This window comes from Myotis daubentonii, chromosome 2, assembly GCF_963259705.1.
Source record: "Myotis daubentonii chromosome 2, mMyoDau2.1, whole genome shotgun sequence".
Lineage (NCBI taxonomy): Eukaryota > Metazoa > Chordata > Mammalia > Chiroptera > Vespertilionidae > Myotis > Myotis daubentonii.
This window is the reverse complement of record NC_081841.1, coordinates 209,115,844-209,141,099: the sequence shown is the minus strand read 5'-3', so window position 1 is coordinate 209,141,099 and position 25,256 is coordinate 209,115,844. Positions and strand designations below refer to the sequence as shown.

At 40.8% G+C, this 25,256-nt stretch overlaps 1 long non-coding RNA gene across 1 annotated transcript in view; it reads left to right on the top strand.

The window, feature by feature from the left end:
* Positions 1 to 25,256, top strand: part of LOC132226465 (uncharacterized) — a 149,524-nt gene that overhangs the window by 168 nt on the left and 124,100 nt on the right. The window lies entirely within an intron of this gene.

Sequence of the window (25,256 nt, the reverse complement as noted above, 5' to 3'; positions counted from 1 at the left end):
GGTAGCAAATCAATTGGGGGAAAGTGACTTGGGATTGTAGTAGGGTTACCAGGGGTGGGCAAACTTTTTGACTCGAGGGCTACAATGGGTTCTTAAACTGGACCAGAGGGCCGGAACAAAAGCATGGATGGAGTGTTTGTGTGAACTAATATAAATTCAAAGTAAACATCATTACATAGAAGGGTACGGTCTTTTTTTTTTTTAGTTTTATTCATTTCAAACGGGCCGGATCCGGCCAGCGGGCAGTAGTTTGCCCACGGCTGGGTTAGACAGTTCTTTCTATGTTAATAATTCAAATTCTAAAGTTGACTTCCTACTCAAAGCAGAGTTTTATTTTGTATCACAGGTAGTAAAGGAATCCAGGCATTTAAGAGAACCAGTTTGTTGTTAAACTGGTTCCGACCGGTGGCTGTGTACTCGAATTGTAACTGAAGATCACCGCCTGTAGACTTGACTTATGTTTACGTAGAGACAACAGACCAAACATTCCCTGTGCTAGGACACGTCTGCTCTATTTTTCATTTTCAAATAGAATCACAATGTTATCAGCTAATCATTAACATCGAGAAAAGTTATATTAAGATAAAGCAAATGTATAACATTCTGTCTGTGGATTATGCTTTTCCTACAGAGACAAAAAAACACACACAAAAAACTTAATTCATTCTTATTTCCTTTTTTTAAATATATTGTATTGATTTTTTTTTTTTTTTTTTACAGAGAGGAAGGGAGAGGGATAGAGAGTTAGAAGCAACAGCTGCCTCCTGCACACCCACTACTGGGGATGTGCCTGCAACCAAGGTACATGCCGCAGGCTGACACTCTATCCACTGAGCCAAACCGGTTAGGGCTCATTCTTATTTTCTAAGTATCTTCTCCATGGACAGGAGAGCAGTGTCATTTCACAAAAAGGCTAATGTTGATCAGACAGCCATGGGAGGCGGTCAGTGTTCTGCGCAGGCAGCGGGAGGCCCGGGTTTCCGTCCTGTGTGTGCCTCTCGCTTGCTGCGTGCGCTTGAGGGAAGGCATTTTACCTCTAACCCTCAAACCCTAGCAAACAACATAGGAGCGTGACTTAGTAACCCAGGCGTGATGGCGAGGACCAGAGGTGAACGTCAAGAACCAAACAGAAGTCCATTCATTTTCTCGTACCCGTAATATTTACTAGCCACCCCCACGTTGGATAGTGTCAATACAAGTAAAGAAACTGAATTACGCTGAAGTTACTTTTGTTTTCTAGGCCGTGTTCTTTTCCTTTTGATGTGACTTTGAGGCCCTCACACATTAGAGCTTCATTGGGGCTAAAAATGGGACAGTGCTCTCTAACTTACGACGGGAAGGTCATTGTGTATCCAGAACTTTCCATTGACCCGGGTCCTTAGGCGGGGAGCATGCTGTGTGACTCGGGGTAGTCTAAGTCCGTGAGGAGATGATTACCTTGTAAGCAAAAACAAACAAAAAAAACCAAACAAACCCAAAAAACATAAAGAAACAGTAAGGGGGGCATTCCCAAGGCTGCCGGGGGCACGTGGCTTGTCCGGTGCGGACAGCAGCTCTCGGCCTCCCTGGGCGTTCAGAGAAAGGGAAGAGGCGGAGGGAAGAGCAAGGTTCACAGACGGATGGATCCTAAGTGGAGCCGCAGCGGAAATCTCAGGTCAGGAAGCCGCGGCGGCCCAGGTGAATCGGCTTCCCTCCGCCTCCCAAAGCTCCAGTCCTTTCCTGGGTGCTTCTCTCTCTCTCCATCAATGCTCTCCTGTCTCCACTGAGTTTTGTTTGGTTTTCCTCTCCCCCCTCACTTCCCAAAGGGCCTGGGGTTTCATTTAGACGCTGTTAGGTAACACCTGTTAGGTAACACCTGTTAGGTAACACCAGCTGGTCCTGGAGAATGCCAGCCAGGACCTTGATGCAAACCCCTTGCTGGTGCAGCCGGTCAGCCAGACCTGCCACAGCACCATCCCCATCGGTGAGGCTGCAGAGTGTTACTGACAAGCAGGAAACCAGGAAGAAATGAGAGGATCCTGGGCCCTTCCTGGGAAGCGGTTCTGACCCAAAGAGAAAGAACGTGGTTTGGCGCCAAGGGGCTTTTTATGTCAGTGCCACAGAAGGATGAAACCAACAGTTTGCTGGAAAAACAGAAACTCCAATTTAGGAGGTTTTAATTGGATTTAAGAGGCACCCTAACACCGTAGAAGGGAAAGTAGTATCTAGTGAGGAGGGTGGCTAGAGAAAAGGTGGTGGTCTGCAGGCTTGAGGGACTGGCGATGCCTAATGCCAGGCAGCCGTTTAGCTGGAGAAAGGGCCTCTTTCAGCTGAAAGGGATACTTCTCTTGATCCATAGCAATTTAGAGCAGGTCACAGAGTGAGGATTGAAGGGTCAGGATGCCCCTAATGAAATTAAGCAAGCCAGGAACACTGTCTGTGCTTGACGATGTCATCTTTAAAACAAGATGTTTACATCTCGACACTCTTAGTTCACAGTGTCACTGTTGTGATAAAATTAGATTGATCTGAAAATCTGTGTAGGCTGCATAATCTGTTTAAACTAGCCGTATTATTATTGCTATCTAGGAAGAAAAGGTGAGAGAGAGGCTGAGGAAATGTCTCTAGTTTATACTCAAGGAATGAGTCTGGCTTAGTGTAATTTTGAGTATGGAATTAGACGAGTGTAGGATGAATTTTAATATATGGTAATATTATAAGTTTCTTAGTAGTTTTGATTAATCATTTGGGCATAATTGCCTTGCTTTATTGTATAATTCATGTTATGACATTGCCAGGTGCCAGCATAGTTAGTAATAGAGTCTCTGCTTTAATTTCCATATTTTTCTTAAAAGGTTTATGCAAGGTGCACCTTGGCGTGTAAGAGGTACAGTGTTCCGAGGAACATTTTAGGGAAAGAATTTGGGGCACAGGCTGGACTCCCCCCTCACTTACCGGTCACTCCTGTTCTTAGGTCTCCGGGTCAGGTGTGTTTGGTGCTGGCTCCACCACATAGAAGTTTAAATTCCATAAGCATCAATCAATGACCATCAATTTTCTCACCTGTGTATGTGGGAATAACAAAAGTACTTACAGGTTTGTTACTAAAATTAGTAAAATAATTTGAGGACAAGTGGAGTTATGCTGGTGTTATATAAGAATCATTCAGAAGGGAGGTTTTCTCAACATTGAATGACAATACTTAGGGGAGCTGTATTATAAGCTTTAGTGGCGAGGACAATGGGCAGAGTTCTGTTTGTCCACTTTAAATCTTGGATGTTGAAATTCTAGCTCCCCACCCCTGGAATCTTAAAAATAGACTTTTAGCCCTGGCCAGTATGGTTCAGTGCTTAGAGCATGCCCCACGCACTGAAGGATCTCAGTTCAATTCCTGGTCAATTCTGGGTTGGGGCACATGGGGGAGGCAACCAGTAAATGTGTCTCTCTCACATCAATGTTTCTCTCTCTCTCCCTCCGCTCCCTTCCACACTCTCTAAAAAGCAATGGAGAAAAATATCCTCTGGTGAGGATTAACAATAAAAACAAACAAGTACTTTTGTAATATGAAAGTCCACAATAGAATGCTAATTTAAGAAGTTCGTCACTTTGAAGGATTACAAATGTATTTTTGTAGTAATCAGAAGTTCTTTTAAAAATATATTTTATTGATTTTTTACAGAGAGGAGGGGAGAGGGATAGAGAGTTAGAAAGATGGATGAGAGAGAAACATCGATCAGCTGCCTCTTGCACACCCCCTACTGGGGATGTGCCCGCAACCAAGGTATATGCCCTTGACCGGAATCGAACCTGAGACCCTTGAGTCCGCAGGCCGACGCTCTATCCACTGAGCCAAACCGGTTAGGGCAGTAATCAGAAGTTTTTAAAGATCCAGATATATATACACATATTAATGCCAGATCCATACTGAATAACAAAGTGGAAAGATAAGCTGTGTAGAGAATTAGAGAATTGTTTTCCCTTACGGACTAGAACAGGGAAGTCTTGTAAAATTAACAGATACCTTAAATTTAAATTAAACAGATTGATTTCTGTCTCCCCTCCAGTGAAGGAGGCCTAAGTCCCTTCCAGTCTCTCCAAGAACTTCCCTGGAGTGAACAGTCAGAACAGAGGATTTAACTTGGTCAATCTGAGACTCCTGTTCCTCCTCCTCTAAGTGAGTTAAATTTAGGGTTCATACTCATGTCCCAAGTACGAACCCTAAATGTAAGTTTCTTTTCCTGCACTGCCTCTTGGGCACTGCTGAAATTCCATTATGCCCAAAATATCACAGACACAAACCGGAGAGTTCAGAGAACCATGAGATTCCCAATAGCATGAGCATCTCAGGACCAAGTATTAAATGTCCTGTTGTCCACCATGGGAACAATCTCATTGGTTGATTTTACTTCCCCTTTGCTTCTCAGTTCCCCACCTCTCCTCAACCCTTTTCCTATCCTCTCGGGCTATCAGTTAGCACCCAGTGCCTAGTAATTGCTTGAGCATCACAGGTCTTCATTTTATGCTTTTCACTATGTCCATGACTAAGGAGTCTTACTTTCCTCCTTCAAATCTGCCAACAGACCGTGACCTAATAGTTATTATTCTCTCTAAGAAGATCTGTTATGCGTAACTAAAACAATATGTCCCCCCACCTTATGGGCTGGTTTCAAAAGGAGAGCATTATCATACATTCACTAAGAAGTCACAATAGGCAGGCATATAGCTACATACTGTGGGAAAAACAAAAGTGAATAAGATATAACTGGTAAATAAGAGGTGAACAGAAAGAACCACCATGGATAAAGAGCTATTGAGTTTATGACTCATAATCTGCAGAAGGCTCTGGCAAATAAAAAGTCTCTGTTACTTAATGACTCATTCTGGTCAGTTCTTGAAATAAGAGTGAACACGTGTAAGAGACCCAATCCCCACCAAGCAGGTGTGATCTCAAATCATGAGCACAGCTGTAATCCTGGTATCCATCCTGTTACTTGAGAATGCTGCGTCCCTGAGGCTTGCAAAGCTGTCTTCTTATTACTCCTGCTGCACAGGTAGCCAAAGCACCAGATGTTTGCCTCAGTGCCGATTGTCACAAGGCTTCCTGCCTGCCTGGAGGGCTTCCTGGGACCCTGCCCAGCTTGCTAGGGTCTTATGGTCCCAAGTAGCCTATGCCAACTGGGTTCTCTGGTCCAGTAAACTCCAATGTATCTCTGCTCATATCAAGAGAGACCAAGAAAAACTATGCCCCCTTATGGTGTTGTGACTTATTATTTTACCCAGTTAAAGTACCAGCCCTGCTTATGTGCCCTAGTCAGCAATCAGAAGGGGTGGAGCTCTCTTTACTCGCTGCCTGTCTCTCTTAGGCGGCCAACTCATCGATCCCATAGCATCTCTCCAGCTATCATTCCAAAATAGTTCAATTCCTTTATCACTTTATTCCACTGGTAATGTGAGGCATATTATTACAGCCCAGTGCTTCTGAACAATGCTCCATTTAGAGGGTAATGCGAATAACTGCTACTTCACGCACAGAATTGTCAATAGACCATAAAAAGGTATTTGTTCATATAAAGTATCAGTCATTGCTTTCCTATTGTACCCTTTAAGTACCATGTTGATATCCCTGTACAGTAATAATTTCATTTTTGAACTTTAAAATAAGTCTTTAAATGACTTGCGCATCTCCTTAGCTGAGGAAGCATAACCTTCCCTGAGTCTTGATGCCAGGGCATGTCAGCTGAGCTCTCCGGACATTTTTCTGACTTTTCAAGACACATTTTAGAAATTAAAGCTAGTGGAAAACAATTTCCAACTTAAGTAGTTGAGAGAAAATATAATAATGTAGTTATAAAACTTTTCTGTAGCTAAATATTCTCTCTAAGAATGATGGCATCCCTGAATCAGTAGCTTTTATCGACTGCAAATAGAAGAAACTGGAAATTTTAAAAAATGTTATAAAATAGGGAAAACTGTTGATTTCCCATCATTTGTAATATTTGAGGATTTATCAAGAAGGCAGAGTAGGAGAAGGTGAAGGACACCTCCCCTCCCGACTCTGGACAGGGCACAAGGGACATAGAATGGGGCTGGCTGAGAGATTTGTCAATATTTAGTTACACACTGTGCTGAGGCATCTGAAATAATGCAGTAAGATGACCCAGCTTGCAGATTGAACATGGAAATGAGAACTTAAGTGCATGGCATGCTAGGTGAAAAGGCACAATGGGAGGAACAGAGCATCTGGGTTCAAATCCTGCCTCTGCATTCAATGAGTTTACTACTTGTAATCTTAGGTAAATCGGTCAACCTTCTTGGACTCACTAGTCTTGTCTATCATATTAATGTAATAATTACCAAGAAGAAACATGGCAGTCTTCTAACTCATTGGTAGCCTTGCTAAGTGTTGTACAGAGCAGCCCAGTGATCAGCATATGTTATCTACTCTAATAAAAGAGAAGAATGGTAATTGGCGTACGACGATACCCTTTTCATTGGCTAATCAGGGCTATATGCAAATTAACTGCCAACTAAGATTGGCAGTTAACTGTCAACAAGATGACGGTTAATTTGCATATGTGGGCACAATGCAGGAAGGCGAAAGGGAAAGCAGGAAGAAGCCCCCTGTCACTGACAGTGATCAGAAACCCAGGGGGGAGCTAAGAGCTGGGGGGCAGGGCAAAGGCGGCCCTGGGGCCGCCTTTGCCCTGCCCCCCAGCCATGATCGGAGAATCAGGTGCCTTTTCTGCCCTGGCCAGTGATAGCAGGAAGTAGGGGTGGAGCCAGCGATGGGAGCTGGGCATGGTCGAAGCTGGCAGTCCCAGGAGCTAGGGGTCCCTTGCCTGGGCCTAAAGCAGAGCCCACGATTGCGGGGCTGCTGCAGCTGTGGGTCCCCGCTGCCCGGGCTGGACGCCTAGGCCAGAGGTGTCAGGCCTGGGCAAGGGGCCGATCCTGCGATTGGAGGGTGATGGGGGTCAACGCCTGAGGGCTCCCAGTATGTGAGAGGGGGCAGGCTGGGCTGAGGGACACTCCCCCCCCAACACACACCCAGTGCACGAATTTCGTTCACCGGGCCCCTAGTCATCAATAATAGGATTGAGGCCTCCAGACCAAAGGGAAAGCAGAGAGGGGACTAGCAAGAGGATAGACCTGTTGAAACTGGTGTTAACAGTGCACTAAAACAGATGACTCTGGGCCACCTTCTTAAAAGGATTGACTCTTATAGGAAAGGAGTAAGTTCTGAAATAAATAGGAACTTATGTCAGGAAATTATTCAGGCAGAATCCAAGTGGAATGAGCTACATCACCCCAAGTGTGGGGAGCCACCTGGGGTGCTAGCCTTCAGACTTGGGACAGGATGCGATACAGAGCTCTGCAGTAATGGGGACTGGAAGCACAGTGCCCCACAGGAGCCAGGAGTTGGAGCTGCTGCCGTGTCCCAGCTTAACCTAACAGAGGCAGCAATCGAATTCTAAGAGATTTTTCTATTCTTCTGCCTGGAGGTTAGATTGGTGCTCAAACTAAAAACTGTTCTGTCAGCAGGAAGAAGAGATACTTACTCATTCTTGATTCCCCTCATAGACAGATGAACAAACTCATCCGATAGTTCACCACATCTTTAGAAAAGGGTCTCCATGCTTAGGGGCCAGTTGTTAGGAGGGGTCGCCTAGACTCTGTTACCTGCAGTGGTTTCCTGTTCAGTCAGCTGGTTGTGCTGAAGCGCCACCTCCTGAATTTCAGAGATGTAATTCAAAGGCTCCCTCTCACTATGATAACACTCAAAACAAGGCTAATATGTTGAGAAGCTGAGAGACTGGCTCTCAAACTATGGCTTTTTAATTCCAGGTTTACTAGATTCATATGCCATCTCTGAGCTCAGTGGTTCTATTCAATTCATTCCTGAGTCTCTCTCTCTGCAGGCAGGAGTCTAGAGTCCTGCTATTTTCCATTTATTATCTCTCGCACCTGAACCTTAGCAATGGAGGGTGATAGAAGATGGCCAGTGTGCTTCCCTATATCCACAGGGAGTCTAACCCAGCATGGTCATGATACTCACTCTTTCTGCAGCTTTTCTATGTATATATTACATAGGAAATAGCATGAACAATTAGATCCTGGAGTAGTCCAACATATATGAAAGCGTGATATATGGTAGAAAATTAGAAAAGATATTCTCTGTTATACTGAGAAGACATGGTGAAAAACGAAATCAGTTCCTGGTGTATACCAAGCACATAAATCAATTCCTAGTAAATTAAAGGTCAAATGTTTAATGCCAACCTGTAAAACTAGGAGAAAAAAAATAACACAGGAGGCTTTCCTTCTAACTTCCTTATAAGGAAATATTTCTTGAATGGGACTAAATACATAAACTACAATGAAAATATTGATGAATTTGCTACATTAAAAAACTTTATAGGAATCTAAATACATAAAACACAGAAAAGAAGACAAGGTAAAAGTTGAGATAGGATATTGCAATACACATAATAAGAAAATAATTGGTTTTCATAAAACAAGATCAAAATAAAATGAAAATAGAAAAATAGACTTAATAGAAAAATGGGCAAAATATATGACTTAGCAACTGACAGAAAGCAAGCCAAGTAGTAACAAAGAAAGCTAAACCACAGTAAGGTATCATTTAACTGTTTCCTGCCTTGTATGACTCACCTTAAAATGCCCCATTTCTCCCAGCCCCATTTCTAAAACTCCATAAATATCCTTCCTTACTTTCTGCCTTCTAAAACACTTTGAAAACTATGTCAGTGCTGTGTTCTTTTTCACTGCAGTAAGTTAATAAACTCTACTTGATTAGCAAGTTATTCAGGTGATCTTTTGTGCAGTCAACTAAAGTATATTTCATTTATTTTTTATATATTTATTTTTCTTTCAAAATTGAGATTTTATTGATTGTTCTGAGGATAAGTACAGATATTTCAATTTGTACACAATTCTTAACAATGAATATACTATATTTAGACTAAGAAGAAATACCCTATTGCCATATATACCAATATAAATAAATCTCTGACAAAATATGATTGACTTGAAAACAGTAATACTAAACAAAAACTACTATAGAGAAATACAGTTTACCTCCATTTATTTAAAATTTAAAGAATGCAAATCAATAGAAGTTATTTAAGAATTTGAAAAATGGGGATTGAGAAAAATGGGATTGCAATCAGAAAACATTAAGGAAGTTGGAACTTTGTTTTTAATGTTTTCACTTGGAAGATAGATGGTGGCCTCATAGGTGCTCAACACATTATTTAACCTTTTTGCAATTTTAATTATTTTCTACATTTTAAAGATAAAAGTAATATAGGGGTACACTATTTGAAGACAGTTGTTTTCAGAGGGGATGATAGTGTCAAATGGTGCAGAGTGTTCAAAATTTAAAAAGTAACGTGTCCTTTGCATTTTAGGACCTAGTAACTTTTTATAGACTTGGTGACAGGAGAGTGGAGTGGTAGGAATGGAGGTTGAGAATAGATCAGAAATCGTGGAGGTAGAGACAGGGATTATAGACAATGTTTATGAAAGATATGTTTATGCCAACTGAACATTGTTAAACTGTGCCCAGTCCAAAAGCAACACACCATGAGAAGTTTATCTTGTATACTTTTCTTTGTGTATTCTCCTGTCACACTTCAAGCCAACAGACACTGTAATCAGTTCCTCTGCTGAGAAGCAGGGAAAGCACAGAAATTTGTAGTCATGCAGTTTGCATTTTTAGAGACCTTAATTGCCTTGACTACAGACCACTTTACATAACTACCAAACAGCCAGAAAAGGTCAACAGGATGGGTAACCATGGAATACATTTACCAATGAGTTCCCATTTGTTGACTCAGCTTTAGGGATGAGAGGCAAAGGAGAGCTGGAGAGAGAAAGATCTAGGAATCAAACAGAGACAAGAGAAAAATGGGAAATAAAACCATATGAGAAGAGAGGATTAGGGAAAGCCTTCCTCAATTTGCAAATACTGACTCATGAGAACACATTTAATACTTCCATTGCCTTCAATAAGTACAGTCACAATTAAAAATGCCTTATCTGTGAACAACACATTGTAAAACTACATGCTCTCTTCTTGAAGCAGCCAAGCTCCAGTATATAACTTAATGCTGATGTTACTGGCCATGTTGGCTCTCAGTTCTTGAGTTCCTTATATATTTTGGATATCAGTGAGAGGTGATTAATGGAATTAGTGGGGTGATCACATTTTAAGGTATAAAAATTTGGAACCACTATATTGTACACCTGAAACTAATATAACTAATATGATATTGTATACCAATTATATTTAAACTTTTTAAAAACTAGAAAAAGTGGGGGAGGGCGGGACAGAGATTGAGTGTTCTTCATGAATTTGCTCATGAGTACTCTATATGAGTTTTATGGAATAACAAATGAAATGTTAGGTATGACATAGGTAATCAATCTATATCCACCACCCCATAAAGACAATAAGAGATCCCTTTTGGCCAGATTCCCTTGGGTGTAAATCTGTATCAAAGGTTGTGTCCTATTTATGTGTGTACTAAGGGAGGGTGAGAATCCTTATCAGCCAAACCTCCCACCTGCACTCCTAACAGCTTAGGACTGAAGAGTCTCTATATTAGTATCTCTAAGGACAATATAAACAACACATCCTCAGTACTTGGGCAGAATATTAAAGTCTGCAGGTTCAATGAAATCTTAAAGCATCACCTTGATATACTGTTCTGATGTCTGAGTCAATTAGTGCCAATATTGGCTGCTGCCCCAGATGCAAAAATAATGGTAGGGTCCAATGTCTTATTTCTAGGGAGTCTTGTCAACTTATAAATCTTTGTACACTGGTTTGTGCATGGGAAGAATGCAATCAATGTTTGGCAATTGAATGAAAACAATGAGTGAGAATTATTTCTGGAATTCAACTTTTAACACTATCAATTTATATGAGCGTATGATTTTGGATGCGAATTGGTATTTTTGCTGGCAGTTTCTTAAATTTTAGAAGCTTGTTGCTCCCCTAAACTCTATTTTATTCTTTAAAAAAATCAATTTCCCTCCCTTAAGTGATGCTAATATTTTAGCTGGAAAGAAGGTCCAGAACAATGGACCATGTTCTGCAAATTTTATAAAGTGAGAGAATACCAGCTATTGAAAGAGCTAAAATTTACCTGACTGGTTTGAATGATATTGAAACACTTTCCTTATTCTTCTGTAACTTGGAAAACATGTTTTCAACTTTTTATAGTTGAAAAACATTGATATTATTTAGAAGAGAATTTTAAAGGTATTTCTCTCAGAAATAATACCAGTTCCTTTTCAATATATATATTTAAATATGTTTTTATTGGTTTCAGAGAGAGGAAGGGAGGAGAAGAGTCAGAAACATCAATGAAAGATAATCATTGGTCAGCTGCCTCTTGCACACCCCCTACTGGGGATAAAGCCCACAACCCTGGCGGCATGTGCCCTGACTGGGAATCACACCATGACCTCCTGGTTCAAGGATCAACGCTCAACCACTGAGACACCCGGCCAGGCTCAATATATATTTTTGTCTTACCTGTATGCTTTTCTTATTTCTCAAGCATCCCTGATTGATTTATAAGGTTTTATTTATAAGTACTATTTTTTAGTTCTAGGGTTAAGGAGGTAAATTTTTTCTTCTTTAGGAAGAACGTATTTGTTTGTTTCTATCTCTGCATAATCAAAGCTCATTTTTAAATTTCCTCTAATTTGTTTCAGAACTTACTCCTTTCCTATGAGTCAATCCTTGAATTCTTTCAAACTTCTCTTGTCAGAATGAATTGGTGTGTTTTTTTTCTTTCTCTTTCCTTCTTCCTTTCTATGCTGTTTTGCTTTACTTTTAATAGCATTTGTATCTTCTCTCACCTATGCTTCTGTGTATTTCCCTATATTGCTTTATAGTGACTATTTGAAATATAGCCGTCTTTGGGGGAAGATCACCATTTATATACTGGAAAATATGATTTATGTTTTAATCTACTTTCCCATTGTTTCAGGGAGCTATTTAGCTACTCCTATCACATAAAATTGAAAAGTTTCATAGCAAATGAGAATAGAAATTACAAGAGAAATAAGGTAATAAGATAGGTAAGCTTATAAGAAAATCTACTTTTCTGGGTTATATATTAAATGTATTAGAGTATAAACAAATTTCTTATCAAAATACTTAACCTTGATGGGACATTTTTAATAATGAATATGCCAAGTAATATCTGAGGGCTTGGGGAACTAGAAAAGAACAGCATACATTTCATGCTTCCTGAGTGCTTATAGTTTATTGTGAGAAACCCTACAACACAAATAATTGCACCAGAATATAAGATATAATGCAAGGTCATATTTGATTAAGAGGCAAATAAGTAGAGTAAATTATCACAATTCTAAGTCTGGAGAGGAGAATGGAGTTTTATTACAAAGATTATAGCCTTGATACTATTGCATTAATATATGGTAAAAACTCTCAACATAATAGTGCAAACTGACCTATAAGTTAAAAAATGTATGTAAATTTTGGAGCCAATAGCTCTTATTGATATTAAAAACCAGTAATCTGATACAAAGGGAGATTGGAATGTTTGCAAGAAAAGTTTGAAATGTTTGCAATTTAATCGAAGACAAAACAATCACAAAATATGTGTGTAAAATGGCAGTCTTTTTTTAATTTAAACTTTTATTGCTGAAAGTCTCTTCCCCCCACCCCCATTGACCTCTCCCTGTCTGCTCCCCACCCCCAGCACATGTCCCCACCCTCCTACTGTCTGTGTCCTTTGGTTATGCTTATATGCTTATATGCAGTCCTTTGGTTGATCTCTTACCCTCCCTCTCTCACCCTGCCCATGCCTTCCCTCCCAGGCTCTACAGTTTGTTCAGTGCTTCTATGTCTCTGGATCTGTTTTAGTTCACTAGTTTATGTTGTTCATTATATTCCACAAATGAGTGAGATCATGTGATATTTATCTTTCACTTAGCATAATGCTCTCCAGGTCCATCCATGCTGTTGTAAATGGTAAGAGTTCTTTCTTTTTTTACAGCAGCATAGTATTACATTGTGTAAATGTACCACTGTATTTTAATCTACTCATCTCCTGATGGTCACTTAAGCTGTTTCCAAATCTTAGCTATTGTAAATTGTGCTGCTATGAACGTATGGGTGCATACATTCTTTCTCATTGGTGTTTCTGATTTCTTGAGATATATTCCTAGAAGTGGGATCACAGGGTCAAATGGGAGTTCCATTTTCAGTTTTTTAAGGAAACTCCATACTGTCTTCCATAGTGGCTGTACCAGTCTGCATTCCCACCAGCAGTGCAAGAGGGTTCCTTTTTCTCCATATCCTAGCCAGCACTTGTCCTTTGTTGATTTGTTGATAATAGCCATTCTGACAGGTGTGAGATGGTATCTCATTGTCGTTTTGATTTGCATCTCTCAGGTAATTAGTGACTGAGAATGTTTTCATATGTCTCTTGGCCTTCAGTATGTCAATTTTGAAAAGTGTCAATTTAGGTCCTTTGCCCATTTTTTGATTGGATTGTTTATCTTCCTTTTGTTAAGTTGTTTGAGTTCCCTATAAATTTCGGAGGTTAAACCCTTATTGAATGTAACATTGGCAAATATGTTCTCCCATGCAGTGGGCTCTCTTGTTGTTTTGTTGATGGTTTCTTTTGTTATGCAGAAGCTTTTTATTTTTATGTAGTCCCATTTGTTTATTTCCTCCTTAATTTCCATTGTCCTAGGAGCTATATCGGTAAAGATATTGCTCCAACATATCTGATATTTTGCTGCCTATAGATTCTTCTAAGATTTTTATGGTTTCCCGTCTTATATTTAAGTCCTTTATCCATTTTGAGTTTATTTTTGTGTATGGTGTAAGTTGGTGGTCTAGTTTCATTTTTTTGCATGTATTTATCCAATTTTCCCAACACTATTTATTGAAGAGATTGTCTTGACTCCATTATATATCCTTAAAAATGGTAGTCTATAATAAGTATTTATCACCATTTAGAGCTAGAGATTTGAATATGTACCTATCTGCTCAGTACCTGGTAATCAGGGGTGAGTAAGTACTCAGTTGGGATGCTAGATGAAAGGGGCCAGTCTTCACACAAGGAAGAAAATCGAAAGCAGAATTTAAGCCATTGACTAAAATTATAGATTAGCAGAATTTGAGGCAAAGGTCATCAGTAAGGGTAAACCATTTCTACTGTTTTCATTTTTTACAATTTTCTGCAATTTTCCACTTTTTCTACTAAAGCTGCCAAAGATATGACTGCAATTTTGTATGTGATGTGCCACAGTTTTTGTAGGGAATTGATTAAAACTTAATGGCAAACATTCTGAGCTGCCCCACGTCCACTTGAAAATGGATCACAATCACAACAGAATAACTGAGGTCTCCCTCAAGAAGCAGCGGGGTGCCCTTAGCAAGCATGCACAGATTCAATGCCTTCATTCTGATATTATTTTGGATCCCCCCACTTGCCATAACAGGTTTTGATAACACAAATTGGATGTCCTCAAAATATATGCTGAAGAGAGGTGCTGGACCTTTGAGCAGATCCTTGCTAGAGGCTCAGTACCAGCTGTGACTGGTTCCTCACAGACCACCCATCTCCTCCTTGATCAGCGCTGGGCACACAGCCTGCCTCCAAGGGGGAAGCAGTCAGCACCCCCCCTGGCAGGAGATGCTCCTGGGTTCACAGTTTCAGGCTATTTGCTTATGAAATTATTTGAGAAGGGATCATAGATAAGAGTTTTTGTTGATAAATTTCCTTGAAGGGTCTGTAATCCACTTCTATGATAAATGATTTTTGGAAATAGAGTAAGCCACTCTGCTTACTCTCTTGAAAACCCTATATGGAGTTCATTGCCTGTAACATAAAATTCACAGTGCCTACCATTGAATGTAGGGCCTTTAAAAATCTTCCTGTATACCTGCTGCTTGCCTGTCACTTCCTCTCTGTCTACTCACAATTCTATGAACACCCTGAGCATTTTCATATCTCTGTACACATTTTTATTTTCCCTCCTGCTTGAAATGTCCTCCTCATTTCTCTGACAGATCCTAAAAAATTAATACTTGAAAATGTTCCCAATTCTTCCCCTCAGTCCTTTACCCCTCCGCGGAACTGCCCGCTTCTTTCTCTGGGTTTTCCCGTAGCACCTGTACACATTCTGCTGTTGCCTTATCAGAGCAGCACTGTTTTAGTTTGACCTTCTCATGAAAGAACTGTGCTTGTGCTACTGGAACCAAGAGTGACGGGCACAGAGTGGAAACTTACTCAATAATTATAAGAAGAAGCAACCTAAAGAAAGGATAATAGAAGGGTGGGAAAGAGATGAGGAAATAGAGAAATGAGGAAAAGAGAGATGAAAGAAGAGAGAGAGGGAGTGAGAGAGGAAAGAAGTAAGGAAAGGAAGAGAAGGAATAGGGAAACTGCAAATTAGAAAATAACTCACCAGCAATCTGAGTGAAATAAACATGTGATGACTCATCAGGAAATAAAAAACCCAAGCTCAAAATGTGTTGACTTATGAAGTAGAGAAATCAGAAAGTAGTTGGTAAATACCTACAAGAGATGTCAGGGCAGGTGATACCTAGTCAATAAATGTGAGATTGATTTTATGAAATTTGAATCCAAATTTTCCTGTAGTCAAAGGGACCAATTAGCAATTAGTTAAGCTTTTTCCAACATTAATCTACTTTTATTAGAATCCAAAGTAAAAATTGGGTCACTGTCACCACTGAGAGACAAAGAAAAAACATGAATCCAACTAATTCTGAAATAAACAACCTTGAGAAATACCTTGACAACTTGTATCCTTGACTGTCTTATAAGAACCAATTATGTATATTCTATGTCAACCACTTTTTAGAATTTGCTGGCAAACATGGAGTGATGAAAATGGAAATAATAGGGTATAAAAAAGGAATAGAAAAGGAAAAAGGCAAAGATACATTACCCTAATATATGTACATCTGTAAGTTGTTTATTTAAAGTACTAAATATATGAAACCTGTATTGGTGCATATCAGGAAAGAAAAATATGTCAAGTCCATTTGGTGGATGCAAACAATTTGCATCAGCATGGTATATTTATTGTATTCCAGTAAGTTTTATTGTAGTCCAGTAGCTTTTATTTTCATTGCCTTGGGCTGAGGGCTTTATAATACTACTAGAGGCCCAGTGCACAAAACTTTAGGCCTGTGGGATTGGGCCTAAATCGTCATTCGGACATCCCTCTTGCAATCCTGGACCACTGGCTCTTAACTGCTCGCCTGCCTGCCTGATCACCCTTAACCACTTCTGCCTCAGCCCCCACTGCTGTGGCTTCATCTGGAAGGAGCTCCGGAATGATGGAAGGTTGTTCAGCTATCCAGTCTAATTAGCATATTATGCTTTTATTATTATAGACTAGGGGCCCGGTGCACGAAATTCGTGCACTGGGTGTGTGTGTGTGGGGGAGAGTCCCTCAGCCCAGCCTGCCCCCTCTCACATACTGGGAGCCCTCAGGCGTTGACCCCCATCACCCTCCAATCGCAGGATCGGCCCCTTGCCCAGGCCTGACGCCTCCGCCAGAGGTGTCAGGCTTGGACAGTGGGCCCCCATCTCCCCCTGATCACTGGCTCTGGCCCCCGCCCAGGCCTGAGGCCTCTGGCCCAGGAATCATGCCTGGGCAGGGGACCCCCATCTCCCTCTGATCGCTGGCTCCACCCCCCGCCCAAGCCTGACGCCTCTGATCCAGGCTTCAGGCCTGGGCAAGGGGACCATCATATCACCCCAATCCCCGGCTCCGCCCCCCACCCAGGCCTGATGCCTCAGCCAGAGGAGTTGACCCTCATCACCCTCCGATCACCAATCACCGGATCGGCCCCTTGACCAGGCCTGAGGCCTCTGGCAGAGGTGTCAGGCCGGGGCAGGGGACCCCCAGCTCCCTGCGGTTGCAGGCTCCGCCCCTGCCCAGGCGTAACGCCTCTGGCTGAGGCGTCCAGCCCGGGCAGCGGGGACCCGCAGCTGCAGCGGCCCCGCGATCGTGGGGTTCGCTTTAGGCCCAAGCAAGGGACCCCTAGCTCCTGCTCCCGGGACTGCCAGCTTCGACTGTGCCCAGCTCCCATCGCTGGCTCCACCCCTACTTCCTGCTATCACTGGCCAGGGCGGCAAAGGCGCCTGATTCTCCGATCATGGCTGGGGGGCAGGGCAAAGGCGGCCCTGGGGCCTTAGCTCCCCCCTGGGTTTCCGATCACTGTCAGTGTCAGGGGGCTTCTTCCTGCTTTCCCTTTCGCCTCCCTGCATTGTGCCTACATATGCAAATTAACCGCCATCTTGTTGGCAGTTAACTGCCAATCTTAGTTGGCAGTTAACTGCCAATCATAGTTGGCAGTTAATTTGCATATAGCCCTGATAAGCCAATGAAAAGGGTATCGTCGTACGCCAATTACCATTTTTCTCTTTTATTAGATAGGATAGTGTCAGATTAACAGAAGAAATCTATTTGTCTATCAATACAGATGGTTACTTATGGGTTAATTTTGTTAAAATAGATTTATTTTTTATTGATTCTTTTAATCTCTAATCTCCAGCCCCCTTCTCAATTTTTACCTTAGGTACCAAAGTGACACACTTTATAGAGCTTGATTCACAAGGTTTGTACATCTTTAACCTTCTGTCTGTGGTTAATGTGGTGTCAGTCCAGTTCCCTGCAATAGGTCTGGTCATATTTTCACACTCTATCAAAGTATAATGACATTTTTGCTCAGTTGTGGTCATATTTAAGAAAGGAAAACAATGAAAGGTGAGTGATAATGCTTGTTTTCCTCCTTTCTTCTCGTTCAGTTCTTCAGCCTTTCAGTAGGTTGGGTTGGGAACAGGCAAGACTGAGCCAGCTGGAAGAAAGAAGGTTGACAGGCAATCTGAATTACGCAAGGGGAGGGAATTACTTCTAAAACACCTTGCTGCAATTTTCTGCCCGGCCAACACAAACTTCTGTTTAGAAGCCTATTTAGGAACCACATTCTGTTTCCAACATTTTCAAACAGCTGCCTTCTTCTTTAAAGAAGCCAATCGCTAACAACCAGTTCTGGAAACTGTAATAGCTTATGACTGTCACTGGAATCACTGTTAGTGGACCGTTGATGGCAGGTTTTAGACAATTCTCAGGGACCAAACAAAGCAATACCTTAAGTATTATTTATAACACTTCTGTGGATATCTCTAAATTCAATCTGTTCTTTGTGACAGATGTTGCAAATAGTTTTATCAAATTATACTGTGAAAAACATGTTCCACACCAGCAAGGTCTCCCTGGGAATTAATTATTTTAATAACAATCTCATTTTTAAGTTATATTTTACAGTGAACTGCAGATTCTTTTATTAGGATCCAGTTATAAGCGGTATGCACTTGAATTTGTTTGATGCCTTCATTTATGGTTTAAAAAATAATCTACTCATTCAATTCTGATAATGGTTTTTTGTTGTTGTTGTTGTTGTTGTTGTTTTCCATCTTAAAATATCTGGGTTAGCAGACCTCAGATTGATGGCAGGTCTATCATTTCTGGAATTTTTACTTTGTCTCTACCACTCACTATCCCATTAACTTAAAACCAACCAACCAAACAAACAGTGTTTTTAACATGGAAACAATTCAGTATATTTGGGAAGGCCTTTACAATTTTTAACATAAAAGAATAGAAAAACATAAAATCCAAGGCAAGTTGTCATGTGCCCATGAGAATCCTCCAACTTTATTACCCAGGGCAATGGTTGGGGGGGGGGGGGCAGGGAGGAAGGGAAGTTGGGCTGAATGATCATCAAATGACTCAATCACCTAATTTTTCAGTAGGCTAGGTGCTTCCTCATCACTCTTACTCACGGGCTACTAAAAAGTAGAAAAATTGAGGGACTTGAGTTTCATCTTTTTAATTTCCCTGTCCTCTCCTTGATGCTGCTGCTAATAATCAGTGAGAAGGTTCTAAGGAACAAACATGTGGGTTGTACAGGTGAGGGAATCTCATCAAACTACAAAGCTCGGTAATTAGACCCTGAACAAATGGGCTTTCCGGCCTCCCAGTGAGGTCTCCACACCCCTTGGAGCTGAATTTAATACTTTTATTATGCATTTCTTCTTGTCAGTGGCAGTTAAAGGCTGGAAAAGAAAATGCCTTTTGGACACAGTATTAGCAGAAAAAGGACCTCATGGTCTCTGAGCTGCTCAGGGAAAAGACTGCCTCTTGTTAACTAGTACCTGACTTTTCAGGTACTCGAATGAGTGATAAGTGAATAGAGTATTGATTAGGGCAGTGGTTCTCAACCTGTGGGTCGCAACCCCTTTGGCGGTCAAACGACCCTTTCACAGGAGTCGCCTAAGACCGTCCTGCATATCAGATATTTACATGACGATTCATAACAGTAGCAAAATTACAGTTATGAAGTAGCAACGAAAATAATTTTATGGTTGGGTCACAACATGAGGAACTGTATTTAAAGGGCCAGAAGGCTGAGAAACACTGCACTAGGGCAATGAGCAGCAATAAGAATTGTACTTTCTCTGCATGGCCTTGGATTCTCTCGGTGAACATGAACCTGCCATTTCACTTACTTGATACCAGTCTTCTTATCTAAGAAATAGTAGCAGACATATGAGTTCTGGTTATTTAACAGTTTTTCTGAGCATCACATGACATGATGGATGTACTTTAGCATTTTTTAAACCCAACCATTACTATCAGAATGTAAAAAAATATGTACCCTTTCCCTCAGGACCTGCTTACATGATTTACACAGATGCTCTTCTCTCCATAATCCTTTCATGTACCTTGAGCCCAGCAGCCAAGCAGGATCGGCTTGGCCCTTATTGAAGCCACAGTAAAGTCCTGCAAAGCCAGTCTTGGAACGCCCTCACCTTCTCCTAGTCTATCTAGGTCTGGTATAAATGGCCTGATACACCAGTTGATCAGAGTTTTGATGACTGTGTCTCATTCCCCTCTGCTGTGATAGTTGCATCCCCAACCTTTGAGCAAATCTCTAACAAGTAGTTTTGGGGTCCTGCCCTAGAGCTCTTCTAACTGGGGATCTTCCCTCTATCTTTGCCCTCAAACCCGACTCACATCTCCGACTTCTTTTCATACCTACAATCTTGGGCTGGCCACCACCTACAGCATTAGTGCCCACAAATGGAACCTCCAGAACCTGGGTCTCAAAGCCTTCCTATGGCAATTCCTCGGTAGTGGGGAACTTCAGATCCCAGAAGCCATCCCCATTGGATCTGAAGTGGTTGACTTGGAAAACCCTGAGCTGCCTCTTCTTTAAGAAAAAACAACTTATTTTTTGTATAGGTATCTACAAAGTCAAAACTGCATTAAAATATACACCCAAAAATCTAATTTTATGCCTTACACCCACCATCTTCCTCTGTCCCTTATAAATATTTTTGTTCGTTTACCTTTCCAGTGTTTCTACTCAAATACAAGCAAATATGAAGATCCAACACATATTCTTGTTTCCCCCCCATTCTGACATGAAAGTCACATACTCTTAACTTTTCTTCCCCATGAATTTTCACTCAACAATGCATACCTATTAGCATATGACTATCAATACATACAAAACCTCGAAAACTTTTTTCAACTGTTTGATCCATCAGTTTCTGAAAAGTAGGACTTAAAAATCCCAAAATACATTGGGATTCATTTATTTCCTTCTGGAATTTGGTCAGGTGTTCCTTTTTATGTTATCAGACTATATTTTCTGTTGTAAATGTTTATGACTAATTTCTTCATGGAATATCACCTTTTTTCCAGTATGTAGCTTTCCTTTTTGTTCCTTAGGATTTCTTCTATTAGTTCTATTTCACGGGCTACTTAAAGAGCTGCTCTATTTTCTTTTCATATAAATGTCCACATACATGCACAGGGACTCCAAGGAATCAGGACAACATCCGCTGTAGCATTAGAACGGATCCTGGTGTCATCTCTGTGTCAGGAGGTCCCCAATGAGACAGTGGTGTAGCTGGGGTAGTAGGAAAAGGTGATTTCTTTTTTTGTTTGCCTTTAAATTATTTGTTTAAATTGTTTATTTGGGGGCCTTTATCTTATGGTCCTTATGCTTCTCAGGGACTTTTAGCTATGAAGTCCCTTGAATTCATATTCTGTAATGTGTTATTGGAGGGAGGGAGGTAGAGAGATAGGATGAGGTGAAAACCCAGATCCTACCTTCTTCTCTTTCTGAGTATTTGGAGATTGTGGTAGAGTTTGTTTTAGGGCAGAAAGTTTCTAATATTTAATATATTCCTAACACTTTCCCCATTACACTTTCTCTTCCACTGACCAAGCTTGTCTTTCAGGGCATCTGTTAATATCTCAGTTCTAGGCAATGCTCTTTGCAAAGGGTTGATTCACCTAGCGGTGGTAGATGAAGACGAATTCATTTCATAGTCACCCACCTATGAAGACAATGTGGAGTTCTCTTATAATCCATTCATTAGCACGTTTCTGATGCTACCCCAGTGACTCCAGTCAGCACTGAACTGCTCCTGGTGATTTTCTGCCCCCATACAGAGCTGGGACAGTAATCGGTCCAACCAGACACAATCAGAAGAGCTGCTAAGGGATTCTAGTTAGTACCCATTCCTTTCTACCCAGACCATTATTTCCTTAACTTACATGAGAACTGGCTGATCAGCTGTTTCTTGCCATTTAAATATTAGGTTCTGAGATAAGCCAAGTGTTCTCTTGCTTCAAGATACCAGCAGGGTCATGTTTGGGGGTGGTAATCGGCAACTGTTAGTTCACCCTCTTATCATGACGTGGACTTTTCATTTCCTCTCACCTTTCCTAATAAATGCATATAGCAGTTTGCAATTAACTTCACAGTATCCACCCTGAAATCATGGTAGAACATATTTTTTAAAATCTCGAAGTCTTTACTGCATTTCTATTTTATAAATAATTCAAACACATAGGCCTCTTGAAAATTGAGGCCATATGTGATTGATTATTCCATGTTTCCAAATATCCACCGAAGTGCTTTGAGACCAATAAGTTCACTATAAAAGCTATTTGACTTAATGAGCACTTTCAATGTAACTGAAATTCAGAAGGATAGCTTTCACACAAGAATAAGAGGTATGGGAATGTATGGCATCTTAGATAATGTTGCATATTTGGATATTGCCCATCATGTGGCTTTGGAATGAAATGTTTCCATGGAGATTACAGCTTGAATTAACTCCATTTCATTAGTTTTAAAAGCCCAAAGCAGAAATCTGGTATAAATATTCTTCACTGCTTAAGGGCTGTATTCTCTGTTTCCTTTGTGATCTAAAACATAACCTAACCACATATTGAGCCCGGAAAATGCAGGTCATAAACTTGGCTTTTGGAGAAGAGGTTATATTACATAATGTTAAAATCATGAGTTTTAAGACAGTTATTCTGTGATTGTATTTTTTCTTTAAGAAAAACCAGTGGAGGGAATTTCAGCTGGTAGGGGGAAATCCAAGATAATGGGTGATCATGGATTAAAAATGGGATGTGAGAGAAAAAGCAGAGTTCAGGATAATTCAAAGGTTTGGGGCCATTTGTAGTATTAAATTTTTAAAAAATTTTTGACCACCCCTGTGTCACTGGGAAACCTCCAGATCATAGAAGGTGAACAGCAAACAGAATTACTGGTGGAACCCTAACACTTAGCATTATTGGGGAATCAAACCTTTATTGACAAATATGATAATTTCTTGCCAATAATTTAAAGTCCCCCAATACTTAATCCTTTATTCAGGTCTGGCCATAACACATTTATAATAATAAAAGCATAATATGCTAATTAGACTGGACAGCCGAACGACCTTCCGGACGTCCTTCTGGACAACCTTCCGGATGAAGCTGGGGCTGTGAGGGCCGAGCCCCTTGCACAAATTTCATGCATTGGGCCTCTAGTTATTGTATAAAATCATTGCATACATCTTGGTTGCAGTGTCTGGGTAGCTAAATACAACTAGAAAAAATTATAAAAGATGAATTAATACCATTATAAATGCATAATTATTAGCTCTCAAAACTGCTTACTATGTTTATCTGGTTAACTCAATCTTATGCTACTTGCTATGACAATTAGAAAACTTTTTATAATTTCCTCTAAGTGGGTTACCTATCATTCTGGGCTACCTCCATTCACATTTACATGCCAGAAAGAGAGCTCTCACCAGCAACAAAATCAACTAGCACATTTATCTCGTATTCTTCAGCCTCCAGAACTGTGAAAACTAAATTTCTGTTGTTTGAGCTACTCAATCTATGTTATTTTGTTATGGCAACCTGAAGAGTTTTGTGAAGTACTGTGCCTTTATCTTGTGGGGTCTTAGCTATTTCTGGGTAGTGTCAGAATTTAATTGAACTGTAAGATGTCTGGTTGATATCAGAGAATTGGTGTTGGAATACAGCATCAAAGGTGACGATCTTAAATTTTCTTTTCTAATAGTTTTGAAGTAAAAAACAATACAATCAATAATATTGGACCTCTAGACTTCCTATCTGCTAAAGTATAAATATCACATGGGTAACATTTCAGGCTGCTTTAAATTCCATTGTTTGCATCAGTAGCTGTATCCCTGGCACCTAGGACAATGCTGACACATAATAGATGTTCAATAAATACTTGTGAAAGAAATGAATGAATAAACTAATAGTTTTTCCCCAGAAAATAAACACCAGTGCTATCAGAGGCTTTAAATATTATTTTTTTGCCTACACATTTTTCTAAAATAGATTGTATGCTTGCTAGTTAGGTTTAACCAAGATGTAATATGGGGTCTTCTCAGTTCATTAAATCTAGATAGGATTACCTCAAACCCCAATTTCATAGTATGGCAAAGCTCTGAACTCCTTTTCTCCCTAAATTGTACTAATTTATAAAAGTATGTCCATAGTTCCCTTTAATTTCTGTCTCATTTTCTATATCCACCTTTTCTGTTTTTTGCTGATCCTTCCACAAAGCTTAGTCCTGTTTATCAGGATACACGCACACGCATACCACGCATTTTGTAGGGCAGAGGTCAGAAGTGGTCACGTGACACAGCAGGATATGCTTTGCCTTGTGCTACTGCTCCCCTAGATCCTCCATCTCCGAAGTCCTAATGCCAGGTCATGTCCATGCCTTGCAGACACTCATTTACCCAAGTGGCCCAATCAAGGCTCGCTCCAAACCAAGGCAGCTTGATCCCTAAGTCGTTTTTTCCTACCAGCTTTGAAAACTCAATTTTCTCCCTCATTACATTCTCCTGTGAGCAAAACAGTTATAGCTCCTTACAAATTTATTTCATAAATTCTCTCTTCAAACCTTAGGTGAGTAAAAGAAAAGAAGTACAGGGACAAACAGTCCCACTGTCTTCATCCAGCCTTTCTTGTTTCTTTCTAATCTAGGTTTCTGCAGGGCTCTTCTTTGAGGTCTCAGTAGAGTATTACTCCCAGCATTTTCCTGTTGCTTACTAGCTTCCTCTTTGGGCATTAATTACCCACAATGAATCTCCTCTTTATTGAAGCCCAGCAAACGGTTCCCCTCTCCCTCTGCAGCAGCCTGGTGGCCTGTAGGCTGCTGCAATCTGAGAATTGTTCAGATGTCTTTCGTTCAAACAAGAGAGAGAGAGCCTTTAGATTTAATTAAGAAAGAAAAAAAGCTAGATTCCCATTTAGAGTCTTTATTCCTAAAGCAAGGCCCCAAAACCCCTGTGTCCAACCCCCAGATGTGAGGAAAGTATATCAGGAATGGGATCCTCCAGCCAATAGGAACAACAAAGACCAGCTTTCCCTGACACATCTTCTGTCTCCAACCCCGCCATCTAGATCTCACGATGGAGATTTACCACGGGAGCCCCTCATCTCTGTAACCAGGGCCCCTGGTCTGTGCTTTTCCTTGTATCTGCCCCATACGGACTGTAGCCTGCTGGATGCCAGAACATGTGTATCTATTGTTCCTGAAGATTCTGTGCCTCGTGGTATTCTCCATAGGAAGGCTAATCAATGGGCATAATCTCAGACCAGGCCCTGGGGCCCATTCTAGAGAGTTCTCTGGTTGGAGGTGGAGAGCTCCTTACTTTCACTACCTGGATCTTGCTGGTTGTCAATTGAACCTCAAGAGGATGAATGTATCCATCATGTCCAACTCCCGTGTCTGAGTGAAGTCACCGCAGTCCCAACTCTACTCAGGCTCTTTCCCTGTGTGGAAGTTAATGTTGCTTTTCTTTCTTCTGTCTCCTGAG